General features: G+C 35.9%; 1 protein-coding gene across 8 annotated transcripts in view; it reads right to left on the reverse strand.

Annotated features, from left to right (window-relative positions):
- Positions 1 to 25680, reverse strand: part of PCDH9 (protocadherin 9) — a 676092-nt gene that overhangs the window by 463420 nt on the left and 186992 nt on the right. The window contains exon 3 of one of the 8 annotated variants that reach the window (XM_065055300.1): positions 1 to 25680. This exon is cut by the window's left edge and continues 15342 nt beyond it; it is cut by the window's right edge and continues 6006 nt beyond it. The exons of the other annotated variants lie outside the window; for them this stretch is intronic. The gene's annotated coding sequence lies outside the window, so the exon portion shown is untranslated. 8 annotated transcript variants of the gene reach the window in all.

Raw genomic sequence — 25680 nt, forward strand, 5'->3', positions numbered from 1 at the left:
AATTGGTGATACATAGCAGAAATTACAAGCAATATTAATGGAGAATATATTTCAAGGAAAGACCTGTTTTCATTCCAGAAGCATTTTATGCCATTATATAAAGGGCAGAAAAGTTAATGCTACTAAATATGAGATAATTCCTCAGCAGCCATATTTATCTGATGAATGTTATATATTTGTGCTGTACCACAAATTGCCTCATCAATTATTTCATTTCATCAGGACTAGAAAATTCAAAATATATGACAACTGTAAAATATCAACTAATAGCTGATGGTTTTACACACTACTTAACATATTGTGAAAGCACACATTTTTTAAATAAAGCTTTTCTATGTACTAGAATACACATGTATACTACTTCAGCTGGCAATAATAACTGTAAGTTCCTCTGAAGACAGGGAAATTGTATCTCATTCCTGTTCCAAATGTTCCAGTATCTAATAATGTTTTCAGCTCTTGTTAATACATTGCTTAGCAATATCAACCTTTAAGGTGAGAGAATACAACTCCAATAAGAATTTAAGACACCTAACAAAAACTGTTTGAAGGCTAAATATAAGAATCAAGGAAAACAAAGAAACAAGGCTTAAAAAAACATTTTTCACACACACACAAAAAACCTCACAGTCTAAAAAGGTGAAAGGCAAAAGACGTTCTATTTGAGATCTCACTATTTCAAATCAGCCTAGAAAATTCCTCTTATAGTAGAAGCTGATGCTGCACAATCCAATAGACCTTTACAAATCCTAATATCTATGAGTCTACAAAAAATGCCCACTGAGTTAGTAGGAATTAAAGTAACTCCAACTGAAGGACGCTAAAATGTAAGCTAACACTCTGAGCAATAACAATGCACTGTGTTCTTGATCTGAATGATAATTTGGTGCACGTGTGAGACAAGCCTGAGGCCTAACTAGGACTTTCCATGAAGAGAGGAGGAAAACACAGCATGGTATGAGCCCCATAGCAACACTTTCAAGTGCTGTATTTAAAAAATAAATCTCAGACTATGCATGGTAGAGAAGACACAGGGACAGAAGCATTAACTAACCCTCCAAAGAACAATTTTAATTTTTCTTTTTTCAAAAACTTTCTGAAATCCATCATTTATACAGTAACTGGTGAACAAGAATAAAGTATGTCAGTAAACAAAGTAATTTCCACGAGAATGAATAATGGCAAACTCTCTAGGGGTTCAGAATTTACTCAACATTCACAAACATAGAGAAGAAGACACTGAGGAAACAATTTGAAATAAGATATCACATATTCTTTGAAGTCATTCCTAATACAGCACTGGGTTAATGTCACTGGCCTTAAAGTTAACTGTTGTACTATTTAATTGCAAATTCCAAGCTAATCTATGTTTTCCTATCATGTTCCTGTCCATCAGACCAGTGTAATAGCTATTTTAAGATTGGTCATGTGTAGGAGATTACTGATGCTGCAAAAATTGCATCACTGAAATATTTGTCTAATTAATTCTCAAAACAGATTGAAATATAACACAAAACAAAAAGTGCAACTGTACAGTTATAAAGCAATGTCACTTCCCATCTTGCCTAGGGAACAAGGACTGTAACTTCTGTGCTTGTATAGCTTCTCACTCTGTACCAACACTTCTCTACTCCATGCCCACAACTCCATTCTCCAGTTGGTTGTTCTGTGGACAGATACTAACTTATGCACTTGGTGGACCATGACTTGGAGGCATATTTCAAAATTTCCCCACTTGCTTGTGACACGATGTTATGCTATCTCAAACACTGCCAGAGATAATACACTCAGTACTTAAACGCATAGAAGTTACTGTAAGAAAGAAAACTTTACAGTTAAAAGGACTCTTTTGTGTACAGGTGATATTGGACTCATATACAATTGTCCTACCCACATCTGACTCAGCGTGATTGCCTTCAGCTTCCTTTAAAGGAACAAAGGCGTGCTATTTCTCTACCTGCACAACAAAAAATTCCATAAATATCACTAAGAATAACAGCCGAAAAATTCTTAGGTGATTTACCCCAGGAAGATGCTAGTCAGGCTAGACACTGACTATCCATACTGTTTCAGTGTATGGTCATGAAAGGATCTGCAAGTAAGCAGTTTGCTGAAAAATCTGTTGATTACATTGATATTTGTTTTCTAAGCAGCTCCTTAAATCTTATTCCATTCCAAAATGTTTACTCAAATAGAACAAGAAAAGTTGTTAAAGTATTCCTTCTGTTTTTACCCACCATAAAAAGTAAGATCACAGTGACTTTGCAGATTCTAAAGCTAGCTTTTCATTTTGTCTTTTCCAGAAGAAACAGGAAAACAACAAGTACATTTTACTAACAATTATTCAAAGATCATCCAACTTCAAAACTTTAGTGATTACTTTTTAAAATGTATATCAGTGAAGTAGAACCTAAAATCAACTACCCGCAAACAGTTATATTAAAAAAAAAAATATCTAAAATCTAAAATCAGTACAAAGGAAATTACAGAATTACTGAATCACAGAATGGTTAGGGTTGGAAGGGACCTCTGGATATCATCTAGTCCAAGCCACCTGTTCAGGCAGGTTCACCTAGAGCAGATTGCATAGGAATGTGTCCAGGCAGGTTTCAAATGTCTCCAGAGAAGGAGACTCCACAACCTCTCTGGGCAGCCTGTTCCAGTGCTCTGGGACCCTAAAAGTTTCTCCTCATATTCAGATGGAACCTCCTGTGCTTCAGTCTGTGCCTGTTGCCCCTCATCCTATCATTGGGCACTACCGAAAAAGGTCTGGTCCCATCCTCTTGACACCCCCTCTCGAGATACTTATAAGCACAAATAAGGTCCCCTTTCAGCATTCTCCAGGCTGAACAGACCCAGCTCTCTCAGTCTCTCTGCATAAGAAAGATGCTCCAGACCCCTAATCATGTTTGTAGCCTGCTGCTGGACTCCCTACAGTAATTCCTTATCCTTCTTAAACTGGAGAGCCCAGAACTGGATGCAGTACTCCAGATGCAGCCTCACCAGGGCAGAGCAGAGGGGGAGTATAACCTCCCTCGACCTGCTGGTCACACTTTTCTTAATGCACCCAAGGATACCATTGGCCTTCTGGGCCACAAGGGCATATTGTTGACTCATGATCAACCTGTTGTCAACCAGAACTCCCAGGTGCTTCTCCACAATGTTGCTTTCCAGCAGGTCCACCCCTAACATATACTGGTACCTGGGGTTATTCCTCCCCAGGTGCAGGACCCTACACTTGCCCTTGTTGAATTTCATCAGGTTCTTCTCTGGCCAGTGCTGCAGTCTGATTAAAATCATCTTTATAAATAGAATCAATCCCTTAGAAAATACTCATGTGATTATTTGTTTTCGTATATTTTAAGGTTTTTTTTTTGCACTGCAAAGGAATAATCACAACCACTTTAGTAACAGCTTTAATGGTTTAAGAAGTCAGCATCCCACAGAAGCGCTAGCAGAAGGAATTGTCTGAATACTGCCTAATCAATGTAAGCAGAAAACCTTCTAAAACACCGCCGTTAGTCTTTCAAATTAAGCCGTCCATCTGTGTACTGTAGAGCAAAGAATCACAGATATTCTTACAGGTGAAAGTAACAACTTCCAACGTGTGCATGATAACAAAGACCTAAAAATAAAATATTTAAAAAAAAAAGGAACAATGATTTGGAAGGCTGCAACATGCGTTCAAATTGAGAGAGTTGCTCTGATGTAAGCTAAAAATTGGTCTATAGCAAACAATAGGAATTTTGAGAAGATGGCAACTACACAATTAAAACTCACCAAAAATTCAAAATAAAACATTGAGCTCTAGTTTTTCAAACCCTTGTCTAACTTGAGGAGATCTGTATATCAGCATGTACCAAAAAGCATTACGCTGCCTTTAGCTGAGTGATCTGTGCAAGGTAAACAGTTTGCTGTTGGATTTCTTTTCCTTTTCCAATTAGCTGGAAGTTGTTTGTACTTGTTGTTGGTCTTGCCAACAGGTAGCTACTGGAGATGATCCAAATTTTGAGGTAGTATGAAATTAATGACTTGAAAATACTAGCCATATGTATACGATCTCTATAATTTGAAGAATATTTACCTTTTTAATAAATATTTTGCCTATTTTAAGTATTTACCCAGCATCGGTTTGAGTTATATCAAGGAGCTAAATCCAACAGGCAGTTGGAAGAGATTATCATCATGGGTCTCTTCCAACTGAACTGTTCTATTGTATAGTGTTTATTTTAAAATAATAGTAGCATTAGTCATTACTATTGCAGACAGTGGTAATAATGTTGATCATTGAGCATACAAGAATAGGTGTTTGTCATACAAGATTATCAAATTCTAGTTTTGCATGCATCAAGATTTAGAAATTGAAACATACACGTATGCTATTGCCAATTAGGATGAAAGATCCCAGAAACTTTAGCTCTGGCATTTTTAGTTGGCTTTCAGACTAATATCCAGAAGTTATATAATAATCTAAATCTTGCTTTGGGGTAACTCAAATAGTTAAAGTCACTGAAAATGCTTTTGTTCAGACACACTACATATTCAAAGGCAAATTAAAATGCAAGTTAGAAATAAAATGTTTATTTGCAGGCTATGCTGGAAGCTGAAGTATTTTCTGTATCTTAATAGGTGAAGAAAATATATTTTTGTCTTCCCAGATGCTGTCAAACCCTGGACATGTCCATGTTACATAGCTGTGGCAGAACCTTCATTTTAGAGATCATTAGTTATTGCCAGATCTTACCTCAATATTTGACTCTTCAGGGATGGACTTGCTGGGTTTTGAGATAACATACTAGAACTCTTACACCTTACTAAGCTGCCTAAATATTAATTTTAGTAACATCATGCACTGAGACTGAATATAATGTACTGTTTTATATCAAATCCTGTGAAGACAAACTTGAGATTTAAGGGTAATACTGCTTTCTGAAAGGTACAACAACATTGGTGACTGTGCTGTTAGATGTTTATTTTCTTTATCAGACTTTAGAGACTGAATCACTCACCGGATGAAACGACACATGAAATTCATAGTAAGGAAAGTCATAAAAATAGTCTAAGCTAGAATTTGAATGCAAGGCATTAAAATGTGTATGTTGGTCTATATAATGCAAGTACACATTAATCTTAGCAAGCACTATCCTTTTATATGTAAAAAACAAGCTATTTAATGCGATACAAATGGAAAAGCATTTTTGATTTTAGAAAAGGAAAAAAAAAAATAACATTTGCCTTCATTCCAATGCAAGAATAAAGTTCTAGTTTAAAAAAATCTACAAACATAAGAATGATTCCTACTTGTATTATGCTTAAAAAGACTATATTTCTCTTTTGTGTTTCACAATGGTAAAAAAAGACTAATTCTTTTTTTTTTTTTAATATTCTCATTTGACTAAATTAGAGGATTATCTGAAAAACCCAGATAAGATACAGCTAGTTCAATTTGTTCAATAGAAACAGTCTTAAAAAAATCTTTTTCTCATAAATCCTAATAGTGAAATATATAAGGAAGAGAAAAAAGTAAGAATCTCTTTTACTTTGCAGATGTTAAATTAATTACAGAGATAAGTGAGTTACCAAGAATTATTTAAAATCCTTGAAGAATTTAGAGACTGAACACTAGATCTCAGTCCAGTGCTTTATAAGCATATTGGTTTTTTGAGTTGCACGAAGCCTGATCTATTATACCATTAAAAATACGCATATTTACAGCCTCCTCTAAATACACAACTTGTTATATTGGGAAAAAACAAACAAACAAACAACCCACAAGTAAATTAATGAGAAAGAAGAATACTTGTTCTTTATGAATCACGAACACATAATCTTTCTTCTCTTCAGAAATTTGTATGCTATCAACACAATTTTGGCCACAGAACCAAGCATGGACATTCTTACAAATGAAGCACTATTCAATAAATCCTACTTGCTTATTCCAAATACTGGATGTAAGCTCTCCGAAAGCTTATGGGATGCATTTTAGACATGTGGATAAAATCCAGGGGATTAAACACAAAACTTACATTGGCATTGCTGATACAGCAAGGAAGTACTATACTGGGAATAAAATATAACAAATTCATAAGGGATAAGGCTCATAAAGGATGTCAAGACCTCTTTGTCACCTAACTATATGGGAGCTTGAGACATATTTAACTCCACTGGACACACATCCCCTTGGTTGTCCATGATAGGCCTCTTGTTTTCAGCATTAGTGTGCATTCGATCTCAGTTTCATAATGGATTAAAAAAAAAAAAAAGGAAAGAAAAAAAAAAAAAAAGAAAACCATGATGAAACAGGCAAACAAGGTCAACGATGAGTTTTATTTGAACCTTTCTATGTGTAGACATTGCCTAAGCCCACCAGCTGCATAGCAGCAGGGTTTGCTTCCAGACGGATCAAAGGCGAGAGTATCAGTTGCGCTCTGGGATCCCTGTCGATTGGGATCAAATCCACAGGCCAAGAAAAAGAAATCTTGTCTGTTCAGAGGCATCTGAGGGGAGTCTGCAGTTCCTAAGGGAACCATGTCTAACAGGCTATAGCAAGCAAAGCCTGCTGAAGTATTATGGTTCAGCTGCAGTTAGGTTCTCTTTTTGAGTGCAAATACTATAAAAACAAACCCCAAATCCAAACATAAAAATGTCTCACACAGCTAACACCGGACCTGCATTCAGAAACAGTTTCACCCTGCGCTTCTGCAGTATTTCTATTGGGATGATCCCTTGCCATGGGACAGCAGATGCTTAGTGCAGGATCTCTTGAATAGTTTTTGTCCTTTGAATACAGGTTCTGCACCCATTTTCAGTTACAGGAATTCAGTGTATGAAAAGAGGAAAATGGTTAAGAAATTATAGTATGTCTGCTTAAAACAGATACTCGAAAGCACTATGAAAAACCTGTAAATTTGAACTTAAATCTTCCATGTGGCAGCATGGTGCTTTATCACTGAATCGCTAGCTTAGTTTTGCTTTCAATGAATTCACTTCTGAGACTCTGAGAATAAAAATACACACATTGAATGCACTGTTCTCCCTTTTTTAAGCAAAATGATCTTGCTTCAGCATTAATTGTGTTTTCTTCAAACAACAGAAAGAAATAATTCAAACCAAAGCAAATCCAAATATTCTCTAACCCCAAAATTAAGAGATTAAAATCCAGGCGAAACAATTTAGTGTTCATTGGTGATTTATTGCAACTGCAACCACAAACTACCTTCACAAAGATGTAGGAAAGAAGTCCAAATTAATATACAGCAGTTAAAACACACCTAAGAATACTAAACTGAATTAAAATAAAGTACTCGGAGAAAAACTATCCACATCAGTCCTTTTTAAATCAAACTTGTTTTTATCACGAAGAGGAGTGCCTTCTAACATAAACCCATGCAGTTTGTACTTTGATTGCTGCAACAGTACATGTAAAACATCAGAAATTAGTAAAAAGAAATTTTCTTCCTGAGAGGAATACAATAGGCTACAGCTTTACATCATAAGAACGGGCACATCTTTGTTCTGAGGGAGAATGAAGTGGAAGTAAAAAAAACAAAATATAACAAAACAGCAACAACAACAACAAACCAAAATGAAACCAAACAAAAAAACCCAAACCAAACCAAAACAAAACCCCACCACAAATAAAAAAACAAAAAACACAAAAAATAAAACGGGCACAGCTCTCATGCATGTTGAGGTTCAAATCCCCAGAAGACATATTACCACTGTGGTGTAAACTATACCACAGTTGCTACCACTCACATTTTTACATAATAGTGTATCCATTATATCAGTCCATTAAGGATTGCCCCATCCAGCAGATGCTGAGTAAACACTTCAGCAAATAGCTCCCACGTGCTGTCCATGTCTACATTCTTAAGAAAGCAAAGTTGACTCACTTCAGGCTTATTGGGAACATCTGCTTAAGCCGCAGTATCACCACAGAGGTGACCCACCACAGTATACAGTTGCTAGACAAGCATTAAGCGGACAGGCAGATCTGGGGTCTGACCCAGTTACTGTAGAAACAGAGTGAATACTACATTGGCTTGGAAGAGGACAGAGGGACCATCACATCAGAAGAAGGTCTAGACACATAACAGTGACATCTGATTTCCCAGATAATCCCTGAAAACCACAAGTTTTGTAGTCAGCATTTTCTTCCACTGCCTGTGTGGAAGCCACTCACAAATGAAGAATGTAGTCTGGAAAAACCTACAGCAAATTTCCATGACTATTTGAAGCATCCCTTTTCTCCTCCCACTCTCACCTTGTCTCATGAGTGCAGCTGAAAGGAACAGGAGGGAAGGACTGTGGTCCTCTCACCGAGAGGGTAAATGATGGATTCTTTGAGTTAGGTAGTACAATCTTAGCTAACCATGAGCTTTTATCAGGTCATATATAACTAAAGAGCTACAGGATGACATTTCTCTGCTTAGTTGAAGGAATATGTGCCTTAAAGACCCTGCCAGGCTACGAAGCACTGTAAAAACTAATTAAGTTTCACCGAAGCAAATGAACATCCCACTTAGCAGAAACTTCAGTATCTACCACCTTCCTGGAACATTTTCATCCTGAGATGCCGAAGTGTGGTGAACCCACTCCCACCACTGACTCAGCTGGGGATGAAAGGCAGTATCAGTACACATCCTGTAACAGATGGCTTTTGACTGATTAAATAAATAAACAAGTAGGCGCTTCTATAGCTGTTTATCTTTTCTCTCTCAGGCCTCATAGACATAAACGCAGCAGAAGAAAGTGGCAAGATGTCATCACTGTTTCAACAACACACAGAGGAAAAGCAGAAAATACAACTTTTTGGTATACTCATCAGTTTGAATGAAAAGCTGGACATTATTTATGAGATGTGTGAGAAACAATCCATTGTACTGAACAACGACAGTCAATCCTAGATATAAATTCTCTGCTGGTCGATAACCACTATACCCATTCCCTTAGCCATGAAAATGACCTGACAGAGCCATAAATTCACACATTGTCCATTTTTCACAGACAAGCTCCCCCCGCACAGAGAGTCCACAGTGCACCGGCCGTGACATTGGTGTAAACATTTACTCATTCATTATTTTATGCTGACTGCTTTTCAGCTTCCTGACAAAGGACAAGACCTGGCCCAGGTTCAAGACCCAAGCACAGGCTGAATATAGGTTTCAGAGGTGAAACAGTGTACTAGGACATCCTATTCTAGCAGTATACTGGTATTCACTAAATATGGACTTTCTTTTATCACAAAAACTTGCATGAATCCATAAAGTCTCAAGTTACGGATGCATAAAACAAATTCTGTATCTAAAAGTTTCTTTCAGAGAACCAAACAAAAAACTCAGTCCAAACTTACTGAAAATCTCAATAATGTCTGGCGTTGACCCAAAACCTTTCCGAAGAGCCTGACTGATAATTAGTGCATTTTCAATTATTTGCTCCTTTTGGGGCCAGTGTTCTAATGGGTTTCAGTGCTAGCAAATCGGTGCTAGGATTTGTTCTGTGCATTAACGTGCACAGAGTATTAAGCTACTTATTTGTAATGATACTGTTCCTGTAGGAAAGCCTGCCTTGATTGTTAATGATACTTGAGGCTCTTAATCTTAAAACGGAGGGGGAGAGAAACTGCAGGGTGTGGCACAGTCTGCTACACAGCTTGTCATTTACTGAAAATAAAAACCTCGCTTAATTCTACTGATAGCACTCAGAATATTATAATAGGTTTTTAATTTCCTAAACAAATTGTGTTTTAAGAAGCTGAAGCAATCTCTTTAATTAGACTGTTTTAATTGTCTATATTTGTTGGTTTTTAAGCTAGGACCTATTCAAAGGTAATTTATTCAGAAAGAATAATTTGAAGAAACTTGCTCGTCTCTTCCATTACTCTCATCTATATATTTTTTAATTAACAACGAAAATAAAAAAGAATAATAATACCTTATTCTTCTTCCAGACTAAACTCTAAAGATTGCTGTATGATCAGTATTACTGCACTGCTGCCTAATAGTATATGGTGTTGATACATTAAATGGTTTATTGACTATTTTAAAGTTATACAACTTTTCATTCAGCCAATGTGCCCTTGTTGTGAACTTATCCAAAGAATTACCAGGTTCAATAACTTAAATTATACCAATTAATACTATAATAGATATATGTAATAAAAAAGAACAAGAATACAACCATCACTATAACACAAGGAGCCCTACTGACTTCAGTAAGACAAATATTACAGAGCAAAAAATTGCCCAGACAGTCAAGACTTTGAATATCCAAAATAAAATCCATAGATGCACAATGTGAGATTTCTGAGCATCACAAACTATAACAAAAGTAAACTGGAATAATAAAGCCTGCAACACTTATTCACATGTAGCTGTGGTCAAAAACATTATGACAGTGAGAAAAAATAAATAAAAATAAAAATAAAAATAAAAATAAAAATAAAAATAAAAATAAAAATAAAAATAAAAATAAAAATAAAAATAAAAATAAAAATAAAAAATAAAAATAAGATTAAAAATAAAAATAAAAATAAAAATAAAATAAAAATAAAAAATAAAAGTATGAAATCTAGGCTGACTGGTAAAGTATCATAAAACAATGTAACGCTAGACTGCCCAGATGCTGTCAACATTTTAAAAATATCATTCCAATCTTCCCAAATTATTTAAAAATTTAAATAGCAGGGGGAAAGAAAAAAGAAGAAATAAAATAAAAAGAAATACAAACAAACAAAAAGAATTGTGTATTACCTATCCAGTTTGGAATTCAAGTAGAAAGCCAATTTGACAAATTCTGTATAAAACATAAATTTCAAGTTTCTCAGAATTCCATTTTAGAGTTGAGGTTGCACAGAGATTTCAATAAAAGTTCTGGATCTCTTGTATATACCAAGCAATTTAACATTGATACATGGACACCATAAGAGACATCTGTGTGACCTGAGCTTGACACAGAAAGCATTACTTTTACCTTCTAGAAGCAAAATGTCAGTTAATATACAAGGTATTATGCCACAAGAGAATTAATTTAATGTTTGTAAATAGACATGTATTTATAGACATACATTTATAAAAATGTGTACTGTTGACTAAACAAAACCACAAAATGAACTCAGCTGATGATACAAAAGATAAAAAGGGCAGGGTTCAGTATTGAAATAAGACACTGAAAGGAGGTCAAGCGACTTAGTGAATCGGCTGTTGACCTTATATCAGACTCAGTCCTAATCATAGCAAATGAAAATTGCTATTTGTAGATGGCTGGAAAAGGCTTTAGGTCCCATTCTGGACTTAATATACAAAAACTGAAGAACATTTTATCACCCCCTACACAACTCCTTGAATTGCCTAGCTGCAAATTATATAGAATCATCCTGCATTTTCATTCCCATTAATTGCCAGTCTGTATCTAAATGAAGATATAATTACTTTTGCAATAAAATTCATAAAATCCTCTCTTAATTCAGGGGTCTAAAAATCATGCAAATACCTAAGCTAAATAAACCTGCTACTTCAAATACCTCTCAAAGAACAACCTGCCCTTATGAACTGACTGGAGTTCATAGGGAGGTAGAAAGGCTTTGGTATTTTCTGTTTCGTTTCAACCTTAAAAAGGTCAGTTCCAGTGAGAGAATAACTCTGAGAAAACTTCCCTAAATCCAGCATTTATGGAAAGAGAGAAAGAGATCCACATGTATGCTGAATCTACAGTTATATCTTATAATATTAATTTACCTATACACTGCAATACGTTAAGGTTTCTTCCAAAGCACTTTTGGACCCAGTAACTCACCTGTAGCTGTCATTACCCTAAATATTTCCTTACTGAGTGGCTACACAGTCACCATTCCTAAAGTGCATTACATATATAAGTTATTTAAAAACTCTTAAATGTATGCTGTCAAAATACCTGAATGCCAGATTCTGAAAACACCTTCCAAGTTATTCTTGTTACTGTGGTTGTCAGACGTGGCTGGTTGCTTCAGTGGTCAGTTCTCTGGGGGAAGTACACAATCTCCCAAAACACTGGAACTGGCAAAAGGTCTGGCCCCATTCTCCACCTACGTCTAGGACAAACCCATTTGATGGTGAGGAAGAAAGAAAGCCACCAGATGTGGTGGCTGGTGTCTTGATAACTAACTGTCAGAGTCAGTTAACCATACTGTTTATAATCAGGCTAAAAGTTCCTGAGGCTTTCCCATCTGGAATTTTTTGCCTAGCATCTCTAACAAGCTTTTTTTTCTTTTTTCTTTTTTTTTTTTTTTACTATGACTAGACTTCAGTAAGCAACAGTTTGGAAGTAAGCCTGCCCATTCCTTTTCCTTCAGGTGAGCTCTACAAGCAATGTAACAGAAGGCTTTATTTTTCCTTTTTTTTTTTTCTCTCTAGAGTGAGCTGTATTCAAAAATAAATTGGTAAAACAAACACATTAACATGGAAAAAAAACTCAGAATGTAATAAAAAATAAAAGAAATTATTATAGACAAGTCTCTCTCCTGCCTGCTTTGTCTATTCCTCATATTTTCCTCTCAGACCTGCTGTCTTTCAATAGCTTGCCATATTGCAAAAATCTTCGTAGAAGTCACTGTCCCTTAGGGAAGAAAACAAATAGCAAACAAACAAAAAAATGAACAAAACACCCAAGAACCTTTACCATCTCCCCCTTCTACAACTATTCCCTGCTATGCAAGTCTCATTCTTCATTTTCACTTTGCTCTTCCCTCTCTCCTCCTACACAATGTCCAGCTGCTCCCAGAAGAGGGGAGGAGCATCTTTTTGTAGATATTGCATCTAGCCAAATTACAAGTCAGATCAGTGCAAAACAAGAGTCCTTTTCTCAATTGCCTTGTTGCTAACATGTTAAAGAAACATAATATGGTGAATTACAAGAGATAAATAAATTATAAATATTCTCTTATAAGGAGGTTTAATGGAAATTTAGTCTAAGAACTCTTCCAGATTTTTATTTTTCTTTACAGTACTTCTTACATCACCATTTTCTATAATGATTCCATCATATAACTTGTTCTAAATCTCCTACTAAACATGGTATTAAATTCAGAGATCTACAAGATTACATTTTATTATGTTGTGGAATCAATGAATTTCTTTTTTTTTTTTTTTTTTTTTTTTTTACCTTGTCCCAATGTAATTCTTTAGGGGTTTTGATTTGTCCATCCGTTTTTTTCAGATGACTTTAGTAGTATTTGTAGCACCAGTTTCGTACTGGCTAATTATATATATATATTTTTAATAGAGATAATCACAAAGCAACTGGAACAAACATCTAAGATTTTCCATATGTATGTGGACTGTGGTGTTCCAAATAAATTGTTGGTATCTGTAGGATCAAAAATTATGTATCACACACAAATTACAGTAGACCTGTTTCAGCTGCTGCCTTGCACAGTATAAACCACAGAGAGAAGTACATTCGCAGACTGATTCTCACTGCTGCATACTCACCAGAACTGAAGACAGTTTGTACACCACCCCGAAGACCAGGACAGTTACACATTAATGCAACATGCTATGAAAAGGGAGTTTGAGCCTATTAATAATGAGTATATTCCAAAATCTATGTAGTAGTCAAGTTTACCAATTTAATCTCCTTTTCCTGGACTAGATCACAGAATCACAGAATCAACTGGGTTGGAAAAGACCTCAGAGATCATCGAGTCCAACCCTTGGTCCAACTCTAGTCCGTTTACTAGATCATGGCACTAAGTGCCATGTCCAATCTCAGTTTAAAAACCTCCAGGGACGGCGAGTCCACTACCTCCCTGGGCAGGCCATTCCAATGCCTGACCACTCTCTCTGTAAAGAATTTCTTTCTAATGATCTCCAGAAGTCTCTTCCAACCCTAATCATTCTGTGATTTCTTGGTGTAACCACTTTAATTGCACAGTGCAAGTCTAAAAAGTGCCCATTTTGGGGCAATATCCTAAAACAACTCTTGGGTGTTGCTGTTGCTGCTGATTTAACACAGAATATTTTCCATTAGTTAAATAATATAGCTAGTGAACAGATTCCAAAATCTAGATTTCATTATCCAAATTGTATTTTCATATGTGTGAGCTCTTTAAGAAACGGTACAATTAATTCCCCAACCAATTTTTTCTAGTAATGAATGCAACTGCCTGATAATGCAAGTAGCACTTTATAAGATTAGCCAATACTTCTCTGAAGTTCCTTCAAGCTGCCACTTTCCTAAATACTTAGATGAGTTTATCTATGGTGCACCCCCCTCAGGAATACTGAGCCAGTGAACATGTGCACTATATTGTCTGAATTTATGTTATTCTTGCATGTGACACAGTGCCCTCTCTCAGAATCTTGATTTAGCAGCTATGTTGTGAACTTCCTCACGATCTTAATTCCTCGGCCTGTTATTAAAAACAAACAAACCAATCCCACACAAAACAAACAAACCAAACCAACCAACCAACCAACAACAAAAGTACTTTGCCTCCCTTTCTCTCTCTCAAAACAAAACAAAACAAATGAAAAAAAAAAAAAGAGGAGAAACCAAAACTCACCAGTTAGATAATATGGTTAAAAATATGAAGATATTTTAACATGTTTACCATAAGGATCACACCATAAGCAGCTCTCATTCAAAGTATACTGTATTCGATCAGGAAAATAAGAACATAAGGTTTTGGAAAGATAACAAGCCTGATTATTTTTATTAGCCTCTTATAACAGTAAATTTCCGTACAAGTTGCCTTGCACAGATTTGATGGTGCCTTAACTGAATTTGATAAACATCAGAACAGGAGACCCCAGAGGTTTTCAACATTATGTAGATAAAGAAAAACCTGAAAATATCATGAAACGTTTCCCAAAAAAATGTTCATTTTCATTCTTCTCTGAAGATAGGAAAACTTTGATGAACTCAAATAAAACAGACTGAGTTTAAGGAATGAACAGCAAATGCTTATGCATGATATCTTCTCTATCAATTATAAGAAAATGCATTTTGGAAGATTAAAAAAAGTCCTCTTTTCTCTCCTCCTTTCACATCTCACACACACAGACACATACACACAACATCGTCATATATGCACTCCTCTAGTAACTGTCTGAAGCAAGTGAAAATCTCTAGATAAAAACAGCAACATAGAAATTTGAATTATTTTGAAGTTACATTCCAATACTAATAAAAAAAAAATTTAGAGTTTATATAGAATTTCTGCATAAAAAGCTGATGCTCACCTAAAGTGTAATCCTATTCTGTAAATTACATTCATAAAAAGCATAGAACACTTTTGCATTTTCAGAATGCCGCAGGATTCTCTATCAAATTTTCCAAATATACAGTCTTTCAATCTATCTGGTCCTTGCAGACTCAGCATGCTACTTGTAAGCCAAGCTGTTGTCCTTCTGGCTTGGTATGTTGCTGCCAGCACTAAAGATTTGGCAGACGAAATTCCTTCCTCAGTAGACACAGAAGAGCGGACTGGAGTGTGCTGGACATTCCAAGATCAACAAATACTAGATGGTAAGTTAAATGCAGCTCCATGCTGCAGTACAATGCAGCACCAAATCAATTTATTAGTTGTAGTTAATTTGTGTTGTGTTCCTCAATGCTCCTAGTTCTAGCTACATAGGCAGTGTATATAGGTCCTGTTGTCTTTACAGAAGTATGCTCTGGAAAGAGAACACTATTAATACCTTGAAATATGAATGAACTAGAAGGCCATCTACCTTATTCTTCCACAACTCTTCCAGCTTTACAGGGTTAACAATACCACTAAGGAAAAATACAATAACTAATTAACTAAATATTCATCCCAGTCAAAGGGAAACAAACAAACAAACAAAAAAAAAGCCCACACAATCCAAAACCACAACAGAAAAAAAAAAATCTAGAAATAAGAACCGCACTTTTAATACATAATTTTCTTTCTCCAAATGAAAGATGCAAAACTGGTCATAAAAGAAAACAGAGGGCAGCGTATGATAGAAGTTCCATTCAATCTGTTTCTCAGAGTAAAGCTGTGCTTAAAATATCACTGTGCCTAGACAAACCACTTCCTTTCTAAGAAAAAAATTGAATAGGATTATAAGATGTCATTGCTTGTAACAGTAAAAAGAAACTGAACACGGAAACTCCAGAAGTTCCCCACATGCTGAAAATATGCATGGTGTCTTTTCTCTATGTTCTGTTCTAAACTTGCCCCATGAACCAACTGTCATCACTGATGTTTGCAGCTCTGTTACCAGGTGAAAACACCAACATTATCACTATGGATTTGCTGCTGTATCAATTTTGTAGGTGTTGTAAATCAGCATAGCTTCAGTAACTTTAGTGAAGTGATGATGATGTACAACACCCTGAGGATCTGGCCCTCTGTCCTGATTACTTCATTAATCTGCATATTCCTGCACTGTACACCCATCTTTTTTCTCAATTACTTTTCCTTCAACCCACCTGTTATAAATCTGATGAGGATTTATACAGAGTTCATACCATACTTTCTTACTTATTTTTGAAGAAGCATTGCCCTGAATGTGTCCATGGTCCATAAACGATCTATATGGGTGACTGAATCAAGCCTGAGCTGGTAGCTGTCAGCAGGTATGAATTCAATTTCTCATGACCAATCCAGTAGTATTTAAACACTATTAATAGAGTGGAGAGGGAGAAGCACATTTTTTCTGTCCCAGGGAGTAAGAGGCTGGCCAGTTTTGGTAGGAAGGTATTTGATCAGGTCTGTCAGAACCAGAAGACCATGGTGAATATCTTCTCATAATAATGAGTAGCTCATTCCTGAGAGAAATGAAAGTTGGTGTCAGGGAACATGTTTTATCATATTCCTGCAAGACATCAATGAAGATAAGAGCCTAGCAGGATTCAAAGGAGGTTTAGATATTAATATGGATAGCAAGACCATTAACTTTTACACCGGACAGTATACATTCTTCTTTGTAAGAAAATAAAGTCTGATATTTCAGTGCATAGCCCTGCTACTAGAAATGTGGGATAGAAACATGCTCAGTGGAAGTGTTGCTACATTTCGATTTTGGAGCTTTCTGTAGTTGCCCTTATTTCCCTCTGACACTGTCTACTCTCAAAAAAGGACCCTGAGGCAATATCACTCTCATTCTTCCTGCCATGGCCTGAAAAACAAGGAACCCAGTCACTGAATGAAAACCTAACTAACTGCTACTTCTTATTTGAAAATTTATTTTTGAAAAATAAAGTGTTGTGTCGATCCAAAGTTTAAAGTGAAGCATGAATAATCCACATCAAATTTATTATGTAGGCATTTAAACACCTCCAGAGTCCTTTGAAAATAGCATTAACATGGAAGAAATAATTTTGATGGAGTTAGAAGAACCATTCCTTCTGCCTAAGACCTGATGTTTTTCTAAAAGCAAATGTCCTCAAAGCATTCACTCCCAGATTCACTGAAATAACTAGCTTCAAGAGAAGGAGAGTTAAAGGTAACCAAACTGTAACTGAGCTGATTTTAATTGTACATATGAGTTACATACCAAGGCAATGGAAATCAACTAAGCATACCATTTAAATAAAACTCAGTTATTGCTGATTTCTTAAGAGTTTTTTTTCATCATAGTTCTAACAGGTAAGAAAACACAACTTCTCAGTCATCCCCTCTTCAAAAATTTATTTTGGGATACAAAAGGATATCTTACTCATCAAGTAAAATTCTCTTCAATAATAAGGATTACTGTAATAAATGCCTGCCTCCCTTATGCAGGATCAGGATAAATTTTAAAGGGCCAGTAATTCATGCAAACATTTGCACATACCTTTCTACATCACTACAGTGTTATTGCTAACTTCCTAAATTGAAGTAAAAAAAAAAAAAGAATAATAAAAAAAAAGATTACTATGCTCTCCCATTTGCCTATACAAACCTATCATTAAGACACTACTTTTAATATTGTTTTCCTACAGTTTCTGGGAGACAGTTTAGTTTCTAGATGATCTGATTTTCCCCTAAATATTTCCAACTTGATGGGTTTGCTGTTGCTACTCTTTCTATACACTTATTGCACATGAAGGAGAAATCTTGTTATCATGTCTATTCTGAATGCTTATTTTTAGTCAAGTCACCCACCATTGCTCCTTACATCCTTCAGAAAAGAGCATTTCTTGGGCTTTAGTGTCTGTTCTGTACACACACATACACTGAGTTTGAATCTCCCACTGTGTTTCAGGAACGACTTTACTGAAATTGCATGGGTCTTCAGAGCATAAATATTAAGTGGATTTTATTCACAGTAATATCAAGACAATTGTTAGACTAAATGAATGCACAAGGCAAATGAATGGGTGAGCCACTTAATATTTCAGCCTAAGATTTCTGTGCTGCAATCCCTCTTCCTGCCTCCTTTCTTCTCTCCTCTTATTTCAAAATCTTAACTAGCTTGTTTGCTAGACCTTCAATCTTACTAAAAACAAACAAACAAAAAACAAAAACAAACAAACAAACAAAAGCTACCTGACTCCCTTCTAGCTACAATAATCCCATTTTGCTACTACATTTCCTGTATCCTCAGCCCCAGACTTCTTACCTGATGTCATTACATACTCCACTAGTGAAGTATCACTACTCGTCACTCACTGTGAATCACAAGGTCACTGCAGAAACTAATTAAGGACCTATAGCTGGCAGGAAGCTGTAGCTGCAATTTGCATTCACTACTTAGTGCCTATTGCCTCACAGTGTTGACCATTTACTGTTGGGAGAAAAAAGCCACTGCCATCGACTGGCAATTGCTGTGTGCAGAAATGGGTCAGCAATGATCTCTTACCAAAGGATAAACAGCCATTGTATGTCCAAATTTGAAAATGGCAAATACTGAAAAAAATGGCAGACAGCACTGACAAGTTGCAACATGGCAAATCCAGTTTGCAGCACCTGATCAACTTAAAGTAGTGAAATACCTACTGTCTCAGAATAGACCTCACCATTGCTCATTATTATTAATCAGCTATTGTTAAAACTAGAAACAGGCTACTACCAGTTAATGACAAGTAACACCTTCTCTAAATACATGTTGTCCCCACTAGCCACAGCTAAATAATTAACTCTTTCATAGGAAAGGATGTTTACTAACCCTTAACCTCTTTTTATCAAGTTTTTCTCTCACGTTTTACTACAATATCTTCCCACCCTATTTCTACTCTTTGGTAGTGCAACATAACTTTCCAGCTGCATATTTATCTGCAATAACGACAACAGCTGCATTTCTCAAGGCCTTCTTTTCTCCAACTACATATGGATACCCAGCCTATGACCTCTCTAAAAGTTGTTCAGCAGATAAACAGGACCAGCAGCCACTGTTAACTGCCACCCAGGCAATGATTACTTCTTATCTCACTTTTTCCTTGCTTGCAAGCTTGAGAGGTGGTAGCCTTGGTTTATGTCAAGAACAAGGAAAGCTAAAGAGATGTCTTGATGTGTTACATGAATAGTTGGTTACCAGGGGTTTGCTTAGATACGTAGTCTTTCCTAAGGTTGGTTTCTTTAGAATCTAGCTAATAATAGATGTAGTTGGCATGTTTGGCTGTTGTTGTCTTTTTTTTCCTCCTTGCTTTTCAGGTTATATCACAGATTTTTGGCAAGGTCCTGTCTAAGCAGACTTACTTTAAAAAAAGAACTGGTAAAAAAAGGTCTTAAGTTAGATCCTAAAGTTCTAGAAAATTGAATGTCCCACTTTCCCACTGTTTTGCCTCTCACATAATATGCTCTTATCCAGCATTATTAATCTAAACATCTTACTGAGGTAATCAGCTTGATTTGTATTTTACAGATGTAGGAAATGGACAATGAAGTAAATGGATACTCAGTAAGACAGTTTCAGAGCCAGGAATGAATAACAGTGCTTTGAATCCCTTTCCAGTGTACTGTGTGTGCAATGATGAAGAGATGTGGAGATGGCTGTGAAATTACAACATCACCCCAGTTCAAGTGATTATATAGAAAAGAAGTTTGAAAAGAAGTGGAAAATTGGGCCCTGGATAAAGCATAAAGCAAGCAGATAAACCAAATGTACCTTCTTCCTTTATTAACTTTCTTAATGAGGTTATCTCTGAGTATCAGGAACTCTAATGAGACCAACCACCACCTATTTTAAATGCCAAGCAAACGTCTGTTAAGCAACAGACTCCCTCTTCATAGGGCTGATGCTCACAAATCCTAATAGTAACTGACAAGACTTCCCCATCTGGACTCTTTTATTTTTGTACTTTGCATTTTGAGTATTTGACAAAGCACTGTGCAAGGGATTGTCTTTACAAGCAGAGCTGTATGTTTTTAGAAATGAGTGAACAACATTGTAATAACATATGTGGAAAGATCAAATGCAATTTATTTTTATTATTCCTATTATTGCATTCCCCTACACAAAGGCAACCTCTTCAGAGACATTGTCTGCAACATAATATTGATTTAATGCGCCACTTCATATGCCTGCCACGTCCTCAGATTAAAGATTTAAATTAATATGACAAGTGAAACACTAAGAAATTCAACAAATCATCAGATAGACTTATCCACACAGGGTACATTTTATAGTGAAAAAAAAAAAAAAAGCAAAAACAACCAAACAAAAAACCTACCACCACAGCAGCCACAGCTTAGGCATAGGCCAGATTTAATTTGCTTAATTGATCTTGAGATCTTCGAGTGCAAATTCATTATTCTCTTATTAACTATTATCATCATTGGAATTTGTAAGGAACCTATAAACCTATTCAACTGTTCTTAAATGTTGCAATCTATTCATTGAAAACACCAGCAATGAAAAATTAATTATTAAACAACCACCACAGGAAAAAATCAGTGACCTTGTCACCTCAGAACTAGATTGATAGGATGTTACCTTCTGTAGAGTAGGGCCCTGCAACAGTCAAATATAAACCTTGGAAGGGTAATGCTGAGTATGTCACAGCATAAGCCACATTTTTAATTTAATGTTTTATTAAATGTTAGATAGAATAAATTTATCCAGGCCTCACAGACTCTGTCTTAATAAACGAATTGGCACTCTTTCAGATGTAAAAAATGGTCACAGTTTCTCAAGGACATCAGAAACCTTGAAGCATAAGACACCAGTAAATACAAAGAGCAAAGGCAGCATGGACAGTGATATATTGGCAAGCACCACGGGTGAGCCAACACTTTCAAAATGCTGAGGCTAACAAAACAAGGGCAGTGAACTCCCAAAATGGGAAAAGTACCTGCAGTAAGAAGCTCGGCTTCAGTGCTGTTGCATGAACATGTCCACTGCTGAAAAACAGTGGAAAGGGTGTGGGTTTATCACCCTCCTGCTACTATATTTCAGGATATGTTTGTATGTTTAAAATTTCATGAGCAGTATTAACAATTTATTTTTCTCCTGTCCTTTAATTTTCTAAGGCTAGACTTGGAAAACAAAAGGCTAGGAGATGATATATTCTCTTCTTCCTCTGCAGTTATCTATAGGACCTTCACTTGCTTTTCCCTGTAGAACTCCTGTGATTAGTAACATATAATTTGGCTAGGAAAAATGGTTACAAGTTCCTTACTCAAAACCAATATGCCCCTACCCTGATACATCCCTCCAGAGACATTCTAAGCTTTCCGCAAGTGTCTCCATTTCGAAAACATTTGGCTTACATAAGGCAGGACAGCTCAACACTCAAGCAATGAAAGGCTTTCACAGCATAGTCGAGATGTACTGTATATTTCCACTGACAATAAACTAAATGATTGTATATGACTGTTAAAACTGCAAGAAAAGTCTCCTTCCTCCCACTCTCAAATAAAAAAAAAAAAAAAAAGAGAAGTTAGCATGCTTTTTTTCCAGAACTCTCAAATGTTGTTGTTTAGTAGCTATCCATCTCACACTGCTGCCCATGTTACACTGTTAGCCAGTGTAAACAACAGGTTCCAATAAGCAACATGTAAAACCACAGTGAGTGGTGAGGGATGCTAAGGAACATCTTCCCCCACAGTCTGTGCTTCTTGAACTCATACAGCTGTAATCCTCCTGACGAATGCACAAGAGCATTTGAACGAGGAGGTAAAAAGGAAGAGGACCCTAAAACTTCCTTTGAGCCTGGAATCTTTCCAGAAAGTCAGGAATGTAAAATGTCCCAGAACATAAACCATGTAAAGGAAAGTGAATAACAACAAAGCACGTTTGTGCTTCCAGCTTCTAAACACACTATATTCTTGATCTAACTACATGACACTTGCCACCCCACTTATGAGTCTTATAGATGATGTAAAAGGAAATTATAGGGACTTTAATAATCAAAAAATGAAATGTGACTTCATATGGACATAGGGTCACATGGAAACGTAAGAAGTGAGATGAACTTGCTACCAGTAAAAAATACCAAAAAACAAAGTTGAGCTACCCTATATTTATTGATATCTGTCTTTAGCTGACCCAAGGAAATATAACCTCAGATGAGTAGTCACAGTTTATAACAGAACCTGCATATTTATATGGAAATTTAATTTTTGTATTCAAAATGTGAAAGAAAAGGTGTGAAACAAAAATTTCCTTTTTTCTCTTTCATTCTGTGAGGATAATAACTTAGACATTAGTAGACTTTCCTGAAGTATACACCACTGGATCCTATAACAGAATTCAGTTTTGAAACTATTATGCAACATTTATTTATAAGATTACACAGGGTTCAACAAATAAAAGAGATTAATAGTACCTTGAGGTTTAGCTTTGTACTGGTTTTGTCTGGAACAGAGTTAGTTTTCTTCATAGTAGCCTAAATGGTGTTATATTTGGGATTTGTAAACAAAAAGTGTTGAAGTTTTAACTATTTCTAAGCAGTGCTTACAAAGAATCACAGTGTTTTCTGTTTCTCACACCACTCCACCAATCACTCCACCAATAAGGAGGTTGGAGGTGCACAAGAAACTGGGAATGGACGCAGCTGAGACGGCTGACCCCAACCCACCAAAGGGATTTCCAGACCATATGACAACATGTTCAGCATATAAAGCTGTGGGATGAAGAAGGAAGAAGGTATGTTCAGAGCTATGATGTTTGTCTTCTCAAGTAAGAGACCTGCTTTCTTGGAGATGGCTGAACAACTTCCTGCTCATGGGAAATGAGTTTTTGAGTTTTTGCACTTTAACCCTTCCAATTCACTTCCCCATCCCACTGTGGGGGGTGAGAAAGTGGCTGTGTGGTGTTGTGCTGCCTGCCAGTGTTAAACCACAACTTTGTTTTTTTTTTTTATGATCCCACTTTCATTTCACAAGTGGTTTTCTTCTTTACACTTTATTGAAGAGAGGCTGCCATTACTAAATAATCTTTCTTTGGTGGTGGAAAGGAAGACAGATTCAGTTTTAAAGGAAGTTCTTTCAAATGCAATTATTTTCGACACGGTTTCAGCTACTAAGGGAAAGAGGTTGCTTTAGTACTTTTGAAGAAATCACTGCATTTTGACTGTATTTTTGAGGTACACTGCTTTGTAACTCAGGCATATAAAAATGTCAACACTTCTAAGCAAGAGTGTGTACATAAACGAGCAAAGAAATACGTTTAGTACACATGTTATAAGAGAGCAGAAAATCAAGCACAGCATAAATAGCTTAAGGAGTACCAGCTGTATCTAAACTTACCCTCTTGGAACACGACTATCTTCTGCCCAGTCCAGGTGCCCTGATTTCATTTCCAAGATTATCAGAAGAAGAGGGATATGGCAGATGTCCTTCTGTTGCCAAATTATGAAATTTGCATGCTGGTGGGAATGCATTCCCTGACTTGGACGTTTGCAGGGTTGACGTTCCCAGTGCTATAGATATATTTACAGTGTCTTCCAGACTGAAGAGGAATTTGATGGTGTTGGAATGAAAGGGCTTATCTTTTACTCCGGAACAAAGAAAATAGTGAGTGATTGCAGCAACTGATATCCAAGGATATACTATCAATGCAATATGTATCAGTACTCTATTTAAATGATAAAAAACGTATAGGTAGTTAGACAGAGGAAGGAGTATAAAGTGATAGTTACAATAATAAGTAAATCTTAATCATTTTCTAGTGCTTTAACATTTAGCAGTTTTTCTAGAACTATAAAAACCTCAATATTCAGTAGCTATAAAGCTCATATTACTAAATATGTGACACTGCAACATGTGTTAGTTCACTTTCTCTCTATTGAGAGGCAAAATTTATGAGCCTGTCTAAAAAAAACTATAGCCTTCAAATATCAGGTGCAACCTGTGCCTTTTCTGTAGCCAACAAAAAGATCACAAATTCTTTTTGAATAGGATAAATGGCCACATAAATTTATTTCAATATTTTCAGGTAGAAGATAACTTGCCTAAATATTTTTCTTGCCTGTCACCAAATAAGAGAACACAAGCTGAAATTCACACTTCTCTGCTAGTAAATAGGTCTCCAGCTGAAGCCTTCTGTCCAGTAAGATCAAACAGACTTATAATAACTGGCATAGGATGCTCAATTTAATCCACAATATAATATATACAGTACCATTAGGTCTACAACAGCTGGACCAGGCCAAATCTAACCCCAAATATATAATATGATGCAATTTAGGAAATCCAAATACTGTCAAGAATATTTTGTTCTACTCCAATATAGTGTACTTCTGTAAAAGTGGTCATTAGATACAGACTGATATCAGGCGATCTGTACTATCAGTACTTAGAAAAGGGAAACCCTGAATCTACAACCTATCACTCACATATTATGCTTTAACAAAACTAACTGTATGAATTTTAAAAACTTTATCAACTGAGTCAATTTATAGTGGGCCAGCAAAGTGAAAGTCCATCAAACAGAACAGCAAGCAAAAAAATGTCGCTGTCAATTTTAACAGAAGAATTTGCTTCCCGTTTCTCCCCAAACCACAATAATTTTATAGGGTGTACAATAATGACAGCATCTAACAGAAAATTTTTCAGAGATACATAGATCTCAATGGATGACTACATGCCAAATGTCTTTATCCTACATGACATAAGATAACAGATAGGTAGATAAGTAAATGGATAGACACAATACTTTAATATGTGTTTGCATATATGTCTGTGCATGACTAGAAAGCTCCTTGGTAATCCCATTAAATGATAAAAAGACTTCTAAATGGATGTTAAATACAAATTAAAAAATCAAAAGTCTCTGACATGTAGGATGCCTGCCCATTAGTAACCTTTGATTTTGAGGATGAAAAATTTAGATTGGCCATCCACTTTTACAGTGACTAATGAGCTTATACATTTACAGACAGATGAATGCAGAATTCTCGATTTCTCTTTAAAAAGGTGCCTACAACCCAAGTTAATTTTTCTAACCAAAAACAGAAGAGCCATAAATACTGTCAAAGGACTTTCTTTTCAAGAGGTCTACCCAACACTTAGGAACATAAATGAGACTGTGGTACCAGTACTTGTGAGTATAAATACTTGCTCTTTTAATAAAGTCAAAGTTTTTTTAAACAAATGAATTCCCAATAGCTGTGTGTATTATAAATGCTTTCACACACAAAAATTGTGGGGATTATAGATTAGAGTCCACGTCATAGTAAGAAAGAATTATTACCCTTGGTGACTTTGGGCAAGTAATTTCATTCTTCTTTCTCCCCTTTGACTTCCTATTATTCACCTATGAATCCTATTTTTGCTTGTAAGCTCTTTGAAGCAGAAATTATTTA

Source organism: Columba livia, chromosome 1 (assembly GCF_036013475.1).
Source record: "Columba livia isolate bColLiv1 breed racing homer chromosome 1, bColLiv1.pat.W.v2, whole genome shotgun sequence".
Classification (NCBI taxonomy): Eukaryota; Metazoa; Chordata; class Aves; order Columbiformes; family Columbidae; genus Columba; species Columba livia.